The sequence below is a fragment of the Hyla sarda genome, chromosome 6, assembly GCF_029499605.1.
Source record: "Hyla sarda isolate aHylSar1 chromosome 6, aHylSar1.hap1, whole genome shotgun sequence".
Taxonomy (NCBI): domain Eukaryota; kingdom Metazoa; phylum Chordata; class Amphibia; order Anura; family Hylidae; genus Hyla; species Hyla sarda.
Window position 1 is genome coordinate 249,409,958 of NC_079194.1, and position 22,877 is coordinate 249,432,834.

Consider the following 22,877-nt stretch of genomic DNA (forward strand, 5'->3'; position numbering starts at 1 on the left):
CGAAGAGGGAGGTTCTGTACCGCATGAGGAGACTAGGGGGTTTATCTATGGTAAACCCGGTGGTGTTCTTAACGAACACCTTCTTGAAAGCTAAGATCTCAAACCTCTGGAAAGAGAGGGCTCCTCCGTGGGTAATCTCCTGCAGGTAATGGTTTTGGCCTTTCTTCCAAGAATGGGAGAGAGGAGGGCGAGTGAAGGATCTCCGTACGCCCCATGGATATCTTCCGGCTTTCGCTACCCTGACTCTGAAGGTGATACGTCAGTGGGGTCTGGGAGTGTGGGAGATCAGGACCCAGTCAAGGCAGTTCCTTGACAAACGGGTTCTGTTGACCCACTTCCAGAAGCCTCTGGCGCTCAGGGACTGCCCAGGTCGGAATCTGACGGTGCGGTTGTATCTTTTGAACATGAAAAGGATCCCCCAGAAATGTTGGGACTTGGCCTGGTGCTGCTTTCAGGGGAAGCTACATGTGAGGGACAATTTGAAGTACAAGAACTCTGATAACCGAGGAAAAGAGTTCGGGGACACGCTGGAAAGCATGGACCACTTCCTGCTTCATTGTCCCTTTAATATAGGGGTTTACAACAGGGTGGGTGCTTCCATTGGCTGGAGTCAACCTGCCTGCCTTACCTATTTGGAGTGGGCTTATGGGGCATTCAGGACCCTGGGTGGCTGAGACCGGGGCACTTTATTCTTAGTTAGTTTAGTGGTTAGGTACTTCATGTGGAACGAACGGTGTTTAGTGTCGACAGAACAGAAAATCCTCTCTGAGGTGGAGGTGTGTAGGAATATCATCGGTGACCTCTGGAAGATCAGGTCTTTGGAGTATGGCAGTCTTGGTACCAGTAGGGCCTCTCTCCTATGGAGAGGTTTTTATTTTGATGTGCCCTAGGTATTAGGCCTTTTGGGCTGAAAACCCTTATTTTGATTAGGGGCAGTGATATAGGGACAGGGTTAGGGTAAGTGGAGGGTTAGTTTAATGAAGGGATAGCAATAGAGTGAGAGGTAGGGTAGAGTTAGGGAGAGAGTTCAAATTCATATCCTCCAATCCTGGTGGTGGGCTAAGGCATGGGCACCCTAGCTTTTTGTTTTGTTTAGAATGTGAAGGTTCATAAAGGGCTTACAGGCACTGAACTTTGGCTTTATAAAGGGTTTGCATTGTTTGTAGTATTTTATGTTTTGTAATGTTGTTCTGAATAGGTAGGTGGTCGGGTGTTAGGTTGGGCGGGGGACTTTGGGTTGAGCAAGAAATTACTTCATGTTTATTTTGGGTGCCTGGTGTGGGTCAGTAAGACAAGACTTTGCTGTTCAAAACCATATTGGACTCTGACCCTCGTCCAGGTGGGGGTGTGTGGGTATAGTTAGAATTAATTTAGTGTATTAGGTTATTGTCACTAATTATTTTATTGTGTGTGTATATTGTATATATTCTGTGTATATTGTATATATAATCTTAATGGGGGTATAGTTATGTATGTAAAAGATTTTGGCAGTCGGACCAGTTTACTTAAGCTGGTATGGAGAGAAGGGAAAATGGAGGGGGGGGGGATTGTAAATAACATTAGTCTAAGTCAAGATTTATTTCTGTTATAGCGAAGTAAGCTATATTTCTGTTATTTATACACAAAAAAATCTGTTTAGTTTATAGTTTGTGGGTAGTGTGGTTTATATATATATATATATATATATATATATATATATATCTATATATATATATATGGTTTATAAATAAATAAGCATATATATATATATATATATATATATATATATAATTTAAAAAAAATTAAAAATTGTATAGTTTAGCATAATATGTGTTAGAGATGAGCGAACTTCCAGTAATTTGATTCGTCACAAACTTCTCGGCTCGGCGTTTGCTGACTTTAGTCTGCATAAATGAGTTCAGCTTTCAGGTGCTCCGGTGGGCTGGAAAAGGTGTATACAGTCCTAGGAGACTCTTTCCTAGGACTGTATCCACCTTTTCAAGCCCACCGGAGCTCCTGAAAGCTGGACTAGTTTATGCAGGCTAAAGTCAGCAAACGCCGAGCCGAGAAGTTCGTGACGAATCGAATTACTGGAAGTTCGCTCATCTCTAATATGTGTGTTGGTGTGTAGCTAGGTAAGCTAGGTAAGTTGTGTGTTTATGGGTAGTGTGGTAGATATATATCTTTTTGTAAATAACAATTGTCAAGTTAACAATTTTTTCTGTTATAGCGAAGTAAGCTATATTTCTGTTATTTATACTAAATAAAAAAAATAAAATAAAAGGGTTTTGTATAATAGGAGTGTTGGTGTGAACTAAAGCTAGTTTAGTTGCGTGTGTAGTGTCGTGTGAAGTGTAGTGAGTGGTTATAGCTGGGCTGGCCAGTTAGGCAGGATTGAGGTTCTGAGGTGGTTTTGTGTTATAGTTATTGCTAGTTATGCTTATTTTTGTGTTGTATTTCTGTAAAGTTTTATATTTTCATAATAAAAGAGTTTCAGTGTGTGAGATAACACAACACCTACATGAGTCAAACCACCAATACTATAGTGTCACTAAAGAGGCAAAAAAATAACTAGAATATTATCAACCTACATAAATCTCACCCCAAATGTATGATGACTTAAGGCGCAAATAATATAGCCTCCAAAATGGGAGAAGAAAGAGTGAACTGGGCACTGTCTAGTAATCCTATAAGGCCAATGTTCATGGATAATGAACTACGGGGTATGTACTTGCGTGCAGCGTGGCTGAAGAAACGCCCACTGGCGTGAAACGGCACCGTCGTGCTCCGGTGAACGTCCCTGCCTGCGGAACATCCTGCTCTGCTCCTTCCACACGGTGTTACGCCGAGCGCTCCGGGTCCCTGCTCCTCCCCGGACCGCTCGCGGCGTTCCTCTCTCTGCAGTGCCCCAGTCAGACCCGCTGACCGGGAGCGCTGCACTGACACTGCCGGCGGGAATGCGATTCGCATAGCGGGACGCGCCCGCTCGCGAATCGCATCCCAAGTCACTCACCTGTCCCGGCCCCCGGCTGTCATGTCCTGGCGCGCGCTGCTCCGCTCCTTAGGGCGCGCGCGCGCCAGCTCTCTAAGATTTAAAGGGCCAGTGCACCAATGATTGGTGCCTGGCCCAATCAGCCTAATTAGCTTCCACCTGCTCCTTGGCTATATTACCTCACTTCCCCTGCACTTCCCTGCTGGATCTTGTTGCCTTGTGCCAGGGAAAGCGTTTAGTGTTGTCCAAAGCCTGTGTTCCAGATCTTCTGCTATCGCCATTGACTACGAACCTTGACGCCTGCCCCGACCTTCTGCTACGTCTGACCTTGCCTCTGTCTAGTCCTTCTGTCCCACGCCTTCTCAGCAGTCAGTGAGGTTGAGCCGTTGCCGGTGGATACGACCTGGTTGCTACCGCCGCAGCAAGACCATCTCGCTTTGCGGCGGGCTTTGGTGAAAACCAGTAGCAACTTAGAACCGGTCCACCGACACGGTCCACGCCAATCCCTCGCTGACACAGAGGATCCACCTCCAGCCAGCCGAATCGTGACACACGGGGATCATGTTTGGGACTATCACGTCTGTACGATAATGTACTCTGAATAAACAGAAGTCCATTTGAACGGGTGAGTGCACTGGCATTTTTCTTCTCTCCACGTGTTGTTACAAATAATATAGCAAAGATAAAATTTTATTAAATATGTAAAATATTCGACTTCCGGTTCCTGCACTGTCATGGTGGGACTCAGCTAGTGGAGCTCCTGCATCCCCCGACCCCGAACGCTCCTCTCTGCCAGCACTTCAGCTCCCCCCTGGGCGCCCTAGCCTCCCGGACATCTGCCTCCCTAACCGGGGACCCTGTATGGAGCGGTACCTGCTCCGGAGCCTCCGCAATTCTCCGGCTCCGGCCCCTACCATAGCGGCCTCATCGCAGCGTGCGGCAACAGGTACACGTGGGTCCACAGCCGCGAAACTACAGGCGCAGCGGCGGCTGTCCCGTTTCACCTACGGGCATTGTCCGGACCGGCCCAGCTTACCTCCAGAGGAAGTACACCGCTCCTCTCCACCAGTGATCCTCTCTGAGCAGGTCAGTGGACACGCTGCTGGGCTCACCTCCATGTTGCTGGCTCCTGCAGATAGTGGGGACATGGCGTCTGGGAGCAGCCCTGCTCCCCCCCCCCACCCAGGCACCACATACAACTGACTCTCAGCAGGCCTTGCTATCTCCAGGCTCCCCTGCTCACATGCATTCTCCTGAGGGAACTTCGGGTGCCCTGGCCGTCCTGCCACCTGTCTCCATGACTCCCATCACTTTTGACTTTAAATCTCTAGCTGCACAAATTATGGCGCAGGTGGTGCCTGATATTCAGAAATCCCTAGAAGCTACTCTGCAGGCCTCCTTTGACTCTTTGAGAAGGGATCTCTCTCAAACTAATGCTACTGTGGCCGCCCTTAAAACTGATGTTCATACACTCCAACATAATCAGTCTGATTTATCCACTCAACTCTCAGACATCAGACAGGAAAATGCCAGCTCGTGGGCGAAATTGGACGATCTTGAAAATCGATCGCGGCGCAATAATCTGCGCATTGTGGGTCTATCTGAACAAGTGCCTAGTATGGACCTTCTACGCCTGTGCGAAATTGAACTGACTGAGGCTTTAGGCCTGGACCATTATTGTAGAGTGGAGCGGGCTCATAGGCTAGGGCCGGACCCGGCGGGCCAGGGAGAAGCTCTGAGACCCTCTCAGTCTGGACAACACTACCGCCCAAGACAGGTCATATTTAAACTCCTTGACTATAATGATCGCCAGTCCATCCTGCGGGCATTCCGTAAACGCTCAGCTCCGTTGATTATTCGGAACAGCCAAGTTCTTATATTTGAGGATTTCTCGGCTCCTGTAGCAAAGAGACGGAGGGCATTCAGCAGCGTCTGCTCTGAACTTTTTAACCGCAAGATCAAATTTCGTGGCCATTTTGCGGGTGTTTCACAGTGACGGCTCATCATCAGTCTTCAATAGCCCCACGGCAGCTGAGGCTGCACTACATGGCCCTGGAGACGCAGGACGTTTGAGGGGGACACAAGGAGGCCCAAGGGAGAAATCCCCACATCACTCCCCCAGGCGACAAGGTCCCCAATATGAGAACTTTTGATCTGGACTGGCGGGCATTCTTTGATTATAACCTGGACGGTGTTGCGGGCGTTCCCTGCTCCAATGTTGCTCACTGTGTTTCCCCATTTTAGCCTTCGTTTATAGATATCTTTACCTTAGTAGATGTCTGCTACCTGGTCAGGCTGGTTTCCTATATTTGCTCGTCTCAACGACATGTCTGCGGGTTTATTTACATGTTGGAGTTTAGAGGGGGAGTGGGCTGGGAGGGGATCTCTGGGTGGAGGGCATCGCACAGGTGGGGACTCATCTGCCATGCTTATGTTGGTATGTTATGTCGGGGGTTGTCTTCGTCCACCGGCAGAAAAAAGTGAAGTCAATAACATGGTGTGAGACGCCTGGGTGGAGTCTTAGCACACAACGTGTGTTCGTGTGGTAGAATTATTGTTTGGTTGCAGTGTTTGTTCAGACTCTCGCCAAGGTTACTTGTAAGTGTGTATTTCTGTTGAGGGTTCCTGCAGCCGTTGGTGAGGGTGCTAGTGTGATCAGTGTGTCCTTGTCCGGTGTGATTGCGTGAGTGCGTAAAGTTATACTTTTTTTTTCTCTCTCCCCCCCCCTTCTCCTTTTTTACTCTACTATATCCTTTTTCATTTCTCCAGCAATGCGTTTCATATCGTGGAACGTGAAAGGCCTTCGCTCTCCCAATAAGAGAACTCAGATACTGCGCCACCTGAAGCGACTTCACCCAGACTTGGTGATGCTCCAGGAAACTCACCTAGCGGCCGATGACCTGGTGTGCATGTCCAAACTGTGGGTCGGTTCCGTCATAGGTTCTCCGGCGGTTGGAGGTAAGGCGGGCACTTTGATTCTTATTCACAGGAATTTTGGGGGGACTGTCATAGCTCAAGACATAGATCAGGATGGACGTTGGGTTTGGGGCACTTGCACTTTGAGGGTCATAATTATAGCATTTACATTTGCTATGCACCCAACGGTCACAATAAGACTTATTTTCAGACCCTCGAGGGGAAATTGCTCGCAGACCCTATTCCTAGTAAAATCCTGGGTGGCGACATGAATGCTGTAGCGGTGACGTTAGAGGACAGAAGGGGTGGTCCTACCGATAGATCCTTACCTAGAAAGAGCGACAGGGTGTACAGGAACTTTTTGGGGGTGTCTGGACTTAGTGATCCATGGAGATTGATGCACCCAGACGGCAGAGATTTCACATCACACACTTTTCTCATAGTCACTCTTCTTGGTCTTGCATAGATTACCTGCTGTTTTCCCCCGACCTTGTGCCGAAAGTGGTAGCCTCTGAGATACATGCCATGGTGGTGTCTGATCACTCTCCTATATTCATATCTCTCGCTGATTCCTTTCCTAAAGGGTCTGATTTCCAATGGAAATTTCCCACATACATGGCGAAAGATGATAACTTTGCTGACTCTTTGAAAGGTTGGTGGGCTGAATTCTCATGGGACAATGCTGCCCACCTAGCGGACGCACCCCTATACTGGGAATCTGCTAAGTCGGTTCTCCGGGGTCGGCTGATCGCGTATATGTCCACAGTTAAGAAGAAGTCACTTCACCAATTCCGGGAGGCTAGCAAAGTGCTCCAATCAGCTTATACTACTTTTGTTTCCCAACCCTCGGAGGCTGCTTGTCGGGCCTGGAAGGCAGCTAAAACCACTTTTGACCTATGGTCAGAACGCAAATGTTTGGCAGCTTATTCCCGATACCGGGCTGATTTGTTTCGGTTTGGGAATAAATCTGGCCGACTCCTGGCGAGGTTGGCCAAAGGCCGTAGAGCCCCTCAACATTTCTCCTCCCTACGTGACGAGTCGGGGACCCTGCACCATGACCCTCAGACCATCAACTCTCTTTTGTCCTCTTACTATACATCGCTTTACTCCTCTGCCCCGGTGGACATGGTTGCTGGTAGGTCGTTCCTGGAGTCAGTCCGCCTTCCCTCTTTGACGTCTGAACATCGGGATGTCATGAATACGGACTTTACTGAGGATGAGGTCCGCAGAACTATTAAGACTCTTCATAACTCTAAAGCACCGGGCCCTGATGGGTTCTCGAGCGAGTTTTACAAAATTCTAGTCGAACAAGTGGTGCCTCCACTGACGGCCTACTTCAACCATGTCCTCCACTCTGGCTCCTTGCCTCTCCATTCTAACACAGCGACCATCAAACTCCTGCTGAAGCCGGGTAAAGACCCTTTGCTCCCCCAGTCTTACTGCCCTATCTCGCTTATTAACCAGAACCTTAAATTAATGTCCAAAATTATGGCAGACCGTCTTAGTGTGCTCTTGCCTTCACTGGTTGGACCCTCGCAGGTCGGTTTTGTAGGTCAGCAGTCACTAATATTCGCAAGGTCCTCACAGTTCTTGATAGGGTGCAGCACTGTCCCGAGCCAGGAGAGCAACCGATACTTTTGGCGCTTGACGCTGAAAAAGCGTTCGACAATGTGAGATGGGACTGGCTCGGGATGGTGCTGGACAAGATAGGTCTAACAGGTGGCTTCAGAACATTTTTGAGTAGCCTTTATGCTTTGCCCATGGCCCGGGTATTCACCTCTGGGATCCTGTCTTCCCCTTTCCCCCTGTTTAAGGGGACGAGACAGGGTTGTCCCCTGTCCCCCTTACTTTTTAACTTAGCGTTGGAACCACTGGCCCGCCACCTGGAGGACTCCTCGGTGTATAGGTGCATTAAAATTCAGAAGGAAACGATCAAATTAACCCTTTTTGCAGACGACATCCTTGTTTTTCTAGTAGACCCGCAGGCCCACTATGCTGAATTGATGTCTGCCTTAACTCACTTCGAATCTTTTTGGGGCTACAAAATTAACCAACTAAAGAGTGAACTCCTTCCATTGGGGGCTCCCAGGCCCTCCTCCTATTGGACTGTTATGGGCATCCCGACCACACTAGTTAAGACATTCATCATCTATTTAGGGATCAGGATAGGCAAGCTGCCCTCCTCCCTATATACCCTCAATTATCCTCCCGTATTTAAAACCATTAAAGATGAATTGAATCGGTGGTGCCATCTCCCGATCTCTTTCCTAGGTAGATGTCATTTAATTAAAATGATCAGTTTTCCCAGATTATTATACCAATTGCAAACACTACCTGTCCTACTTAAACACAAAGACATCACTTCGCTCAACTCTGCCTTCACTCGCTTCATATGGTCGGGAAAACGCCCGCGCATCGCGCTACAAAAATTAATGCTAAGTCGTCATGACGGAGGAGTGGGGTTCCCCAATTTGCGCGGCTAGAATTTGGCCTGCCTTTTCCGCCATGTGCTTGACTGGATCTATGGATCTGACTACCACTCTAATCTCATTCTGGAAGCCGACTACGCTTCCCCCTGGAATTTGACTTCCTGTCGCCACACGCGGATCTCGGGCCTTCCCCACCATGTTAAGCGCTCCGTATTGTTGAGAGACACCATCATGACATGGAGAGCAGTACGTAAGGCACATGGTTTACCCTTCCTGCTGTCTGGGCGACTCAATCTGTGGGGCCACCCGGAATTTACCCCGGGGAGAGATAACAGTTTATTTGGGGCATGGCGAGACAGGGGATTGACTGTAGCCAAACAGCTGATGCATGTCGAGGAGAAGAGGTTGCTTTCCCCACAGGAAATCCTGCAGACCTTTGATCTACCACCTACTCAATTCCTCCAGGTGTCCCAGCTGTTCTCATTTTGTACCTCCAGATTGCGCGACCCCTCTCCTGAAGTGTCTCCCTCATCTTTTGAGGACCTTGTAGGACTACAGCCTAGGAAACTATCCATCTCTACCCTATATAAGAACTTGAATGCTAAACTATTGAAAGTTTCTAAACACAACATTTTTGCCAAATGGGCCACGTTGCTTCAGGTCCCGGACATAGAGGAACATATTTTAGAGGGGTAGACCAAAGTCAGGGCAAATGTCATAAGTGAGCGCTGGCGCGAAACTTTCTTCAAATTGATGCACTTTGGCTATTTAGGCTTCAATCTGCCGGCCACCCCCTCCTTCCCAGAACGGCTAACAGCCTGCCCTAAGTGCAATGCCCCGGGCACTAACTTTTTTCATGGCATATGGTCTTGTGACAGGTCACAATGTTTTTGGAAGGAGGTGGTGGATTATATCTCTCGTTACTGGACTATTCGTCTTCCCATGACACCCTTGGCCCTCCTGTTCTAGTCTGTCGATCCTTCCTTACCCGAGTATGTGGGTCTTCGTACGGTTCCGAAATTTATTCATGTTGTTCTTTTAGTAGCTAAACGCATACTCCTGCGGGAATGGATTAAACCGACTATGCCCTCCATTGCTGCAGTGATTGCGGAACTCAAAGATTTTCTGGAGGTCGACAGACTTCACACAGAGAGACACGGGGAACGGAATGCGAAGAAATTCTTCACCAAATGGCGCACTTTTATGGTTGCTCACCTCACTAGAGCCCAAATGAATGATATTGTATGGCCATTCCGTCATACGAAGTGGTACTCCCTTGCCTCTCTCAGTGGTTCTCTGGGTCCCCTGCGCCTCTCGGCTCATTTGGCTTAAACTTTCTGGGAGACTAATATTACTGTGGGAGCGTCTTTCTTCTTCTCTTTGGCTATCCTCTTCTAAATTTCCTTCATGTTTGAATCCTTCCCCCCCCCCTCTCCTTTATATAAAATTTTTTATTTAAATTTGTTTTTTTTGTTTTCTTTGTTTGTGTGTGTGTGTATGTACGGATGAGTGCAGTATGTGGTGTTCAAGTGGTTACTTGTCCAATCTGGTAACTTGGTCTTTGGGCAGAAGTCACGTTTGGTGAACTTATTATTCATACAAACATTATGTCTGACTGAGGCTGTATGGGTCATAGACCCTGGCAAATATACTGGCTTGATAGCTGCACATTACTGATAGGCGGGTTGCATCCTGTTCACTTCCCACTGTATCTTTGTTATAAGTACTGTTCATTGTGTTTCCTTTGTGTAAAAATTTGGAAAAACCTTTTAATAAACAAAGTTTATAAAAAAAAAATATGTAAAATATTCTACAATAACAACAAAGAGAATCCCACCCCTAAAAAACATGTATACACACAGACATGATAGAAACATGCGGTGGGGGAACACCGGGTAGATATGTACACAGTATTAAATGATACCAACTAGTTGCTATGGGAAACAAACAGGGTACCTCCTATCATGTATATTAATTCCAGTGGTGGCAGCACTAAAAATAATGCAGATGAATATACAATGTAATGGTGGGCCAAAGTGCCATATGCAGCATACATTGTATATTCGATAACATAAATTAGATTTACTGAGAGTGCCCATTTAAGGACCAGAGCATTTTTTGCAAATCTGACCACTGTCACCTTAAGCATTAATAACTCTGGGATGCTTTTACTAATAAATTTGATTCCCAGATTGTTTTTGCTTTTTTTTTCACTTTTTGAAGACATTAGAGGGCCTTCAAAGTTTAGCAGAAAGTTTCCAGTTTTTCAAGTGAATTTGAGGGACTTTATGTTAGAAATCCCCCATAATGGACCCATTATGAAAACTGTGAAGTAAAATGAAGAAAGAGAGGTGCGCTCCTAGTGAAATATTGCGGAGTATAGCAGTTAGGCGGATAAAAATAATACACCTTACCGTGTGGTGTTGCACTAAGAGTGCGACACCTTTGATGGCATATAGACTCGCTGAGCCGATGATAGGTGGCAGCCTCGGCGTCCTTTCCCCCTGACTCTTCAGTCCAGTTGAAAAATTGAAGTAAGGATAAAAAATGTGGACAATCCGGACGGCGCCTTCCTTAGGGATTGAAGAAAATTGCCCAAACGTATAAAAAGACAATTTTAGGAAGCCCCTATGGTGCCAGGACAGCGAAAAAAAAAACACATGGCACACTGCACTTCTCAAGGAAACTCACTGTAAACCCCCCACCCATGTGAATGTACCCTGTTCATCTTCAAGACCTGATTATACAGTATTACACCCCTTGATAACAGATGCCATTGTAACAAAATAATAAATATTATTCAGTTCACTTTCCAATGTTTTTAATGGTATAGATATGTACATATGCTGTTAATATGCCTTATAAACTTTAGTTTCTATGCTATGAGTTATCTCTTATTCACAGGATTCTTATCCCAGTGATCAACTCCCAATCATCATGAGAACCGGTGTCCCTTGTCCAACCAATAAATGGAGTTGCAGTGCGTATACCCAGCCACTGCTTCATTTACCCATTATGGGACACCCAAAAATAGCCAAGCAGAATGATTAAACATGTACTGCAGCTGCTACACTCCCTTGGGGGACAAGATATCCTTGTTCTCATGGTCAGTAATGGGGGGGGGGTCCTAGAAATTGGTCCCAGCAATTGGACCCCATCATCTAGTTATCACCTATCCTGTTGAAAACCTAGAAAAATACAAAAGTATTCTGGGAAAAAAACATTACACATATGATGCGAATTTAAAAGCAATATTCCTACAGTGCATTTTGTTTCATCCCAGCTCAGTTTCATCCATACATTTTGTGTCCTTTCCTTATTACAGTTTGGTCATACGATTACCATTATAAAATGACATGCTGTCACATGTAAAAGGAAATAATCTGTCATTTATGGCTGACTTTCTGCATAATACAGGTTTACAACCTCACCTATCAGTTCCCTCTTAAATCTCATACTTCCCTACTCAGCTCTGCCCTCCATCTGTATGTCCTCCATGCATAGTGTTCTGCTTAAGACATAACTTCTGCCCTGTCTTAAAGACAATGAGGGGCATTTACTGAGGGGTTTAGTTATTTTTTTCTGACTATTTTTGGCGCAAAATTGTCGCAATTGCGCCTACCCTATTTTTTGTGCAACTTTCTCTAGCAAGAGCTAGAAAGTCAAAAAATGTTTCCCGCTTAATTTACGCATGTTTTCATTTTTTTCTTGCAGTGGTCAGGTATTTATTAACTGAGACATTCGCAGTTGCGCAATAAACTGTCGCAACGGCCGTAAAAATTGAATAAATTTACTCCAGCTTCAGCATGGAGCAGGCAAAGCTACTGCCGCCCGGGCTCCGACATACTTTCTCCCCGCTACCCTCACTGCGCTACCGGGACACTGCAGTGATATATATCCCACCCCTCTCACCTGCCAGCGCCACACAACTCCCATCTACCTGCTGTTGCAAGACTACAAGTCCCAGCATGCCCTTACAGTGAGGACATGCTGGGAGTTGTAGTCTTGTAGCAGCAGGAGCTGAGCGGCCCGGGCGGGAGACAAGGGGGGGGGGGATATCAGTGTCCCCATAAGTGAGGGTAGCGGGGAGGCAGTATGAGGAGCTCGGGCGGCTGCACTGTAATGTCAGCCCGGGCTCCTGCCCTGACAGCCAAAAGCTTTGGCTGTCAGGGCATGCTGGGTGTTGTAGTTTTGCAACAACTGGAGGACCACAGTTTGCAGACCACTGGTTTGTGGTCGGTAAACTGTAGTCCTCCAGCTGTTGCAAAACTAAACAGCTGAAGGGGACCGGCGAAGACGTTCACTTACCCTTCCGAGGCTCCAGCGACGATCGGTGACGGAGATTGTCGGGCGGCACTGTCGCGCGGCAGTGTCGTGCAGCGCTGCTTCCTACTTAAGCCGGTAAGTTGCCCAAGCCCTAAAACTGTTTCCCAACCAGGGTGCCTCCAGATGTTGCAAGACTACAACTCCCAGCATGCCTGGACACCCTTTGGCTGTCCAGGCATGCTGGGAGTTGTAGTTTTGCAACATATGGAGGCACCCTAGTTGGGAAACACTGGCCTAAAACAGTGCCTCCAGATGTTGCAAAACTCCAAGTCCCAGGTTGGGAAACACTGTGCCCGGCCTCCGCCCCACCTTACTCTAAGGGCATGCTGGGAGTTGTAGTCCTGCAGCTGGGGCAGGGGACAAGATTGTCACTTGCCCACACATCTCCTGCATCACACAACTACAACTCCCAGCATGTCCTTACTGTAAAGGCATGCTGGCAGTTGTAGTCGTGCGGGGCGGGAGATTTGTGAGCAGGTGATAATAAATGTACTAACCCATTTTTTTTTCTTCTCATTTCAGATCCGTGTATCCTGTGGACTCCTTCGGATTCAGTGGACTACTTCGATGACCAGCGTTTTTCTTTGTTTGATTTTAATAAAATGGTTAACGAGGGCTTGTGGGGGAGTGTTTTTTGTAATAAATTTTTTTTAAAACCTGTTGTGTTTTTTCCTTACTTTACTAGACAGGCTTAGTAGTGGAAGCTGTCTTATAGACGGAGTCCATTACTAAGCTGGGCTTAGCGTTAGCCACAAAAACAGCTACCGCTAACCCACTATTATTACCCCGGTACCACTGGTCGTCGAAGTAGTCCACCGAATCCGAAGGAGTCCACAGGATACATGAATCTGTAGAAGAAGTAACAAAAAAAAAGTGTAAGTACATTTAGGGAGAAAAAAACTGTGTTAAAAAAATTTAATAAACACACACACACACACTAAATGTCGTTTACCACTATTCTGAGCCATGACTACAATTTAGTTATTGAATTATTTAGATGTGGTGAAAAAGCTAAAAAAAAAAAATCAAAAACAAAAGATCCAGAAGGAAACCTACCAGCCAAACCTATTCAGACAGCAGGAAAGAGGAACAGACAATTTTTTCTACTACATGAAGTAAATTTCCCACTTTTGCCTATGTGTGCCAAATTTATTAATGCCGTGCAACAATTTAGTAAATTTGTCGCACATAGTAAAAAATGAAGTAGAAAAAAACAGGGTAAAAACCAGACTACATAGTAAAAGATTAGTAAATGCCCCTCAATGAGAGCAGTGATATAGTAGATGAGGCCACACAATAATTATCTGCAGATTTATACAACTCCCTTCCTCATGCTGTCTGTCTCTTCTGTGTGCAGATTATATAGTGTGTCTTGTGATATGCAGCTTGACACTGCTCTCTAGCTTGTAACTACTGACATGGAAAAACCTATCACAAGGATAAAGACTGTAGTTGTATCTTATATGATATTCTATAGTGTTAGCTAAGGGATATAAAGTCTATGATCTATGTCTAAGATAAACTATTCCAGCTTTCCACAGACAGTCAGAAAAAAAACTGTATAAGCAATTGAATAATTGCTTACACAAGACTCCTAGAAGGACTGCAAAAGTGTAAACCAAACCTTCCCAAACACTCTTTATTAAAACTGTCTAATTCTTAAACATTGAAAACTTAGTCTTCAATGCGTTAGCATTATCAAAGTGTATTAGGCTGATATTTATGGCCAATAATTAAAGAGGTATTCAAGGATGAATTATTATTTTATTTTTACTGTGCTACAAGGTTTGTAAAGTTGTGTAAAGTGTAGTTAATAATATAGTGCCTGTACCTGTGTGTGACGGTGGTCTGGCAATTGTTGTTTGATTTTTTGTAACCAACATTTATTTTTTTAAAGTTTACAAAATGACTCAGGTCTTGGGGTTTCCCAAGTTGCAGTGTGCCGAGACCTGACATCACTAGTCAGGAGTGCAAAGGGAGTATGTCCTGCTTCAATGGGTGGAGCCACCGCAAGGTGGGAGAGAAATCATTTTGCAACAGCTATAGGCACCCTGGTTAGAAAACACTATTCTTTTGAATGGAATGCAACTCATTTATGTTTTAATAGGTGGGGTGGCTGATGTGTGGGAAGGAGGAAAGTGATCTCACACTTACAAATATGGAACTATGGGATGTGTACAGCAAAAACAAAAAAACAAAAATGTAGCCAGAACCTATACCCAATACACAGGTGCACGCTGTTGTGGCATGTACAAAACATGTAAAAGAAAATGGCTGCAGCACACTTGGTCAACAAAATGGAGGCTCTTACTGCACTTTTTGATCAAACGTGTCCCACCATCCACCACACGGAGGTGGCCTCATATCGGATGGGACCCTAACACTCACCTCTGCTGGGCATGCAGCCTCTAACTGGGTGACATGTAGTGTTGAGCGGCATAGGCCATATTCGAATTCGCGAATATTCGCGAATATATGGACGAATATTCGTCATATATTCGCGAATATTCGCATATTCGTTATATTCCCGTTTTATTTTCGCATATGCGAACATTCGCGTATGCGAAAACTATCATATGTGCATATTAGCATATACAAAATTAACATACGCGAAAATTCGCATATGTGGAAATTCGCATGTGCTAATTTTCGCATATGCTAATTTTCGCATATGCGAATTTTCGCGCGCCAGTCTCACACAGTAGTATTAGAGCCTTCTTTACACCACACAAGCTGGAAGCAGAGAGGGATGATCACTGTGATGTGTACTGTGAAAAAAAAAACAAAAAAACAAAAAAAAAAAAAAACGAATATTCGTAATTACGAATATATAGCGCTATATTCGCGAAATTCGCGAATTCGCGAATATGCGATATTCGCGAATAATATTCGAATTGCGAATATTCGTGAGCAACACTAGTGACATGTTGGATACACTATCAATCCAATCCACCTCCTGTGAAATAGGGGAGGGGATGCACGGCTACAGTGCACTGTAGGAATATTGCTTTTACATTTGCATCGTATGTGTAATGTTTTTTTCCCAGAATACTTTTTTGTATTCCTCCCAGTTGCACAGCAAAAACAAAAAAACTAAAATGTAGCCAGCACCTATACCCAATACACGGGTGCACATTGCTGTGGCAAGTACAAGACATGTAAAAAAAAAAGAAAGGAAATCACAGCAGCACACTTGGTCAACAAAATGGAGGCTCCTAATGCACTTTTTGATTAAAATGTGTCCCCCCCATCCACCACGCGGAGGTGGCTTCATATAGGATGGGACCCTAACACTCACTTACTTCTTCTGGGCATGCAGCCTCTGACTGGGTGACATGTTGGATCCACTATCAATCCAAGCCACTTCCTGTGAAATAGGGGAGGGGATTGTGGTGAGCTTGGGGGATGTAGGGTGAACAGGGGTGTTGCAGAGTAGTGTTGCAGGGTGTAGCATTAACCCTTGATTGTCGTGACACCAGGGTGCAGGCTTCCTCTAGATATATAAATGTCCTACCGCCACCCGTCCCAAGAACGATAGGGAGGAATAAAGGATTGTCTACAGCAGAAGTAGTAATAAACTGGAAATAACTTTACTGCAGATTTTATGCAGATGATTATAACAAACAGTCTTTTGCAAGAGGATCGGGAATTAGGCTCCTCACAGGTTGGCTGGGACTTTGAGGTAAAATAAGCTTTGATTTTTGCTGTACGCTGTTCCACTGAATTTAGGGGTATGTTTAGGTTCAGTAGTAATGTAGGATTGCTGAGATTTGAGTCGGATTAACTCACGGTTTAGCATGCGCTGAAGTGGAAGGCTTCAGGCCTAGCTTGTCTTGTAGCTGTGATCACGGATCTGCTCCGTTTGGTAGTCCGAAACTAGGAGAGAGATTAAGTGGATACAGCGCCCTTATATACTGAAGGGGCAGGATCAAAGCTTATTGGTCCCCAAACCTGTCAGTCCTAATCCAAGGCATTATGATTACATCACATGACCTGTCACATGACCTAAAGGTCCTTAAACCTTAGCATAACACAATTATTACCGATCACATGACCTAAGATCCTGTACATGTATTTCAGTATAATAAAATATATTAAACATATACATTTCTTAATAGAACTATGAGACGACTAGGAGTTAACCCACCAGGAAAGCCCTACCAGCATGGAGGAACGCTGACTGTGGGGACTTACGACAAAGGTACGGGACCAAGTCCAGTACCGGGACACCACAGGATGCACGGCTACAGAGGGAGCCACTCCCCCCAAATTGCACAACAAATACAAAAAAACTAAAATGTAGCCAGCACCTATACCCAATACACGGGTGCACACTGCTGTGACAAGTACAAAACATTAAAAAGAAAAAGAAAATGGCAGCAGAGGTGAGTGTTAGGGTCCCATCCCATATGAGGCCACCTCCGCATGGTGGATGGGGGGACACGTTTTGATCAAAAAGTGCACTGAGCCTCCATTTTCAAGTGTGCTGCTGCCATTTTCTTCTTTTTTTTACATGTCTTGTACTTGCCACAGCAGCGTGCACCATGTATTGGGTATAGATGCTGGCTACATTTTTGTTTTTGTTGTGCAATTTGGGGGGAGTGGCTCCCTCTGTAGCCGTGCATCCTCTCCCCTATTTCACAGGAGGTGGTTTTGATTGATAGTGGATCCAACATGTCACCCAGTCAGAGGCTATATGCCCAGCAGAGGTGAGTGAGTGTTAGGGTCCCATCCGATATGATGCCATCTCCGCATGGTGGATTGGGGGAAAAGTTTTGATCAAAAAGTGCGCTAAGAGCCTCCATTTTGTTGACCAAGTGTGCTGCAGCCATTTTCTTTTTCATTTTATTTTATTTTTTTACATGTTATGGGATGTGTACATTGAGAGAACAAACTCCAACAAGAAATACCCAGTTCACAAAAAGATAGCCACAGCGTTATGGTAATCTCCACACCTATAGACTTCTCTATCTATGGATTCCACTCGGAAATGCATTGATATCTATGAGATGCTGCATTTATAGACTAGACTGGTAAACAAGTGTTTTAATGAATAATTATTGTGATAATGACTTATGAGAAAAAAAATATGGAATAAAACTCTAGATAAAAAAAACACTTATACTAATACACACATAATTATTATTATTATTTTGTTTTTTTATTGCCACAAAAACAGCTTCATTAAAGAGAAAAATTAGGGGTGAGAGGGGGGGGGGCACGTTTTTGTGACCTTTTTTTTTTCAGACCTGAAAAAAGCCAAGAAAAAGTTATTTCTGTTTGTAGCCTTAGAAGTCCTCTCAAGACCCATGGACCCATACACACTGAAGAAGATCTGCTTCGAATTTCCAAGAGCATATTCTGAGCGGAATCTGCTTCTGGTGACTTTTTTTCATAGGATTCTGCTGCACTATGCAAACTGTGAAATTTCCATAGCGGATTTATGACATGGATTCGGATGCTGTCAAAAGAATAAACATGTTCATTATTTTAGCGGAATCCATTTGGAAAAGCCCATTAGTAACGTGATTTCCCTTTGATTATTTATTCATCCCTTGCTTATTCCTCGCTATATTTCCTCATTGTGCATGGGCCCTTACAGCATGCAATCCCACTGACGCATGAAAAAAGATAAATTGCAGTTGTACTCCAGCCCTAAGGCTTCTTACAGTTTGAAGTTTGTGAGCCAAAAGAAGAAATGGGAAGTACAAAGGAAGGATTTATACTCATTCCTGCTACTTTCCTACCATGCACAATAGTAGATTTAAGGCTATGTTCAGAAAACAAGGGCAGACATTCCGCAAATGTGTAGGGTCTGCTGGTGCTACACCATCTCCATAGAAGGCAATACATTTTCCGAACAGAATACGTAAAAACAATAAACATGTACATTTTTGAAACACGGTTGAAACATTTGCCATGTGCATGAAGCAGCAGAATCCCATTGAAATCGGAATATTTCCACTGAATTCTGTTCAGAAATTTTGGCATGTGAACATGGCCTCAGGCTAAGTTTCCACAAAAAAAAAAAAAACGCTTTGATCAGATGTTAGCAGGCAGCAGCTGCTTGTTTTGTATCTGGCTGGTTGTTAACAATATGGGGGACCCCACACACATTATTTATTTATTTATTTATTCATTCATTCATTAAAAAAATTGCTTGGGGTCCCTCCTGTTTTCAAAAAACAACTAGATACAAAACAAGCAGCAGCCTGACATTACCAGGGTGGTATGGGGCATTTATTGTATTTTGGCTATTCCCAGTCTAAATAACAGCAGCTTACAGCCACCCAGGCACAGAGCTCCATTTTTTGATGCTCTGGGCCTGATAGTACCCAGCTTCCTGGTAACCCTGGTAGGCGATGGTATCCGGGTAAAAATGGGGGGTTAGTCGGAGCTGATTTACAGGCTAAAGCTAAGTCAGCCTTATAATGGACTCCAACTATGAGACATCTTACACTACTAAGCCTGTAAAAGTCGAAGAAAAACTCAACACCAGCAAAAGATGGGAGAAAAGAAAACAACACAAAAATGAGACAGCACATTTTGGGCGCTGTCCCCTGGGGAGAAAACCCATAAAGTGCACGGAGGCTGTGTTCACACATCCAAAAAGGCATGTTAAAATCACAAGATATTGGGACAGCCTGACCCTTCTGGTCTGCCCTCTTTTTCTGTGATCCTGCCTCTAGCCACCATAACACTGGAAAGTTGCCTAGGGCCCCCATCCAAAAGGGGGCCCCCTGAAAAGCTTTAGGTCTATACTAACACCACTGCATTTTGCTGCAATTTGCACAAAATCACTGCGTTTTTGCCCCAATTTTGAGCAAATTCCGGCAAAATACAGAAGTGTTAGTATAGACCTAAAGCTGTCCGAAATGCAGAGAACCCATAGACATCACACACAGACTTACTATGTACCTGCTAGGACCTGCCATAAATCCTATGGGCTAGAATCCTATAGGCTAGGACTCCTGATGATACTCCTTGACAGATACATTGTAAGTCTGTGCTGTGAAAAGAGAAGGTAATATGGGAAAGTATGGAAGGAGAGGGGAGGGGGAGGTGTTAAAATATTAAATTACAGCACATATATCGCTGTCTAACCAGTGTGGATCCAGTAACAGATATTGTGGGGGGTTATTTAAGATTTTAACCCCTTGAGGACACAGCTCATTTAGATTTTTGCCATAACTCTTTTATATTTTCATCCACATACCCATATGGGGCTTGTTTTTTGCAACACTAATTGTACTTTGTAATAACACCTTTCATTCTACCATAAAATGTACTGCACAACCATTATGAGGCAAGCAAAAAAATATTATTTTGTGTGAAAAGAAAACCGCAATTTTGCAAATTTTGGACGATTTTAGTTTTTGTGCAATGCACTTTATGGTAAAACTGTTCTTTTTTTTCTGTAGGTCAATATGATTAAAATGATTCCCATGTTACATGCTTTTCTCTTATTGTACTGCTTTTAAAAAACTCAGACTTTTTTTTAAATCGTCCTATTCTGACCCCTATCATTTTCTCATTTTCCATATACAGAGCTGCATGATGGCTTATTTTTTGCACTGTAATCTGTAGTACAGTAAGGAGCACGAAGGTGGGCATTATTACACAGTAAGGGGCACAAAAGGGGCATTATTACAGTGTGGGGCATTAAGAAGAAAACTATTGCTGTGTGAAGAATGAAATGAGCGTTTTTACTGACAGACAGCACTGATAAGATCACTGTTATACTATATGTGGGCACCATTACTGACAATTAGCACTGAGAAGATCACTGTTATAGTATATAGTATATGTGGGCACTATTACTGACAGGCAGCACTGAGAAGATCACTGTTCTAGTGTATGTGGGTGCTATTACTGACAGGCAGCACTGAGAAGATAATTGTTATACTATATGTGGGCACTATTACTGACAGGCAGCACTAAAAAGATCACTGTTATAGTATATGTGGGTGCTATTTCTGATAGACAGCACTGAGAAGATCACTGTTATAGTATACGTGGGCACTATTACTGACAGGTAGCATTGAAAAGATCACTGTTATACTATATGTGGGTGCCATTACTGACAATTAGCACTGAGAAGATCACTGTTATAGTATATTTGGGCACTATTACTGACAGGCAGCACTGACAAGATCACTGTTCTGGTGTATGTGGTGCTATTACTGAAAGGCAGCACTGAGAAGATCAGTTATACAGTAGTATATGTGGGCACTATTACTGACAGGCAGCACTGAGAAGATCACTGTTATACTATATGTGGGCACTATTACTGACAGGCAGCACTAAAAAGATCACTGTTATAGTATATGTGGGTGCTATTTCTGACAGACAGCACTGAGAAGATCACTGTTATAGTATATGTGGGCACTATTACTGACAGGTAGCATTGAGAAGATCACTGTTATAGTGTATGTGGGTGCTATTACTGACAGGCAGCACTGAGAAGATCACTGTTATGCAGTAATATATGTGGGCACTATTAATGACAGGCATCACTGAGAAGATCCCTGTTATACTATGTGTGGGCACGATTACTGACAGGCAGCACTGAAAAGATCACTGTTATAGTAAATGTAGGTGCTATTACTGATAGGCAGCACTGAGAAGATCACTGTTATAGTATATGTGGGTGCTATTTCTGACAGACAGCACTGAGGAGATCACTGTTATAATATATGTGGCCACTATTACTGACAGGCAGCACTGAGAAGATCACTGTTATAGTATATGCGGGCACTATTACTGACAGATAGCATTGAGAAGATCACTGTTATAGTGTATGTGGTCGCTATTACTGATAGGTAGCATTGAGAAGATCACCGTTATAGTATATGTGGGCGCTATTACTGATAGGTAGCATTGAGAAGATCTCTGTTATAGTATATGTGAGCACTATTACTGACAGGCAGCACTGAGAAGATCACTGTTTTAGTATATGTGGGTGCTATTAGTGATAGGTAGCACTGAGAAGATCACCGTTATAGTATATGTGGGCTCTATTACTGATAGGTAGCATTGAGAAGATCTCTGTTATAGTATATGTGAGCACTATTACTGACAGGCAGCACTGAGAAGATCACTGTTTTAGTATATGTGGGTGCTATTAGTGATAGGTAGCACTGAGAAGATCACTACTATAGTATATGTGGCCACTATTACTGACAGGAAGCACTGAGAAGATCACTGTTATAGCATATGTGGGCACTATTACTGACAGGTAGCACTGAGATGATCACTGTTATAGTATATGTGGACGCTATTACTGATAGGTAGCATTGAGAAGATCACTGTTATAGTATTTGTGGGCACTATTACTTACAGGTAGCATTGAGAAGATCACTGTTATAGTATATGTGGGTGCTATTACTGATAGGTAGCATTGAGAAGATCACTGCTATACAATATGTGGGCGCCATTACTGACAATTAGCACTGGGAAGATCACTCTTATAGTGTATGTGGGTGCTATTACTGACAGGCAGCACTGAGAAGATCACTGTTATACTATATGTGGGCGCTATTACTGACAGGCAGCACTGAAAAGATCACTGTTATAGTATATGTGGGTGCTATTACTGATAAGCAGCACTGAGAAGATCACTGTTATACTATATGTGGGCACTATTACTGACAGGCAGGACTGAAAAGATCACTGTTATAGTATACGTGGGTTCGATTTCTGACAGACAGCACTGAGAAGATCACTGTTATAATATATATGGGCGCTATTACTGATAAGCAGCACTGAGAAGATCACTATTATAGTATATGTGGGCACTATTACTGACAGGCAGCACTGAGAACATCACTGATATAGTATATGTGGGTGCTATTACTGACAGGAAGCACTGAGAAGATCACTGTTATAGCATATGTGGGCACTATTACTGACAGATAGCATTGAGAAGATCACTGTTATAGTATATGTGGGCGCTATTACTGATAAGCAGCACTGAGAAGATCACTGTTATATTATATGTGGGCACTATTACTGACAGGCAGGACTGAAAAGATCACTGTTATAGTATACGTGGGTTCGATTTCTAACAGACAGCACTGAGAAGATCACTGTGATAATATATGTGGTCGCTATTACTGATAAGCAGCACTGAGAAGATCACTATTATAGTATATGTGGGCACTATTACTGACAGGCAGCACTGAGAAGATCACTGATATAGTATATGTGGGTGCTATTACTGACAGGAAGCACTC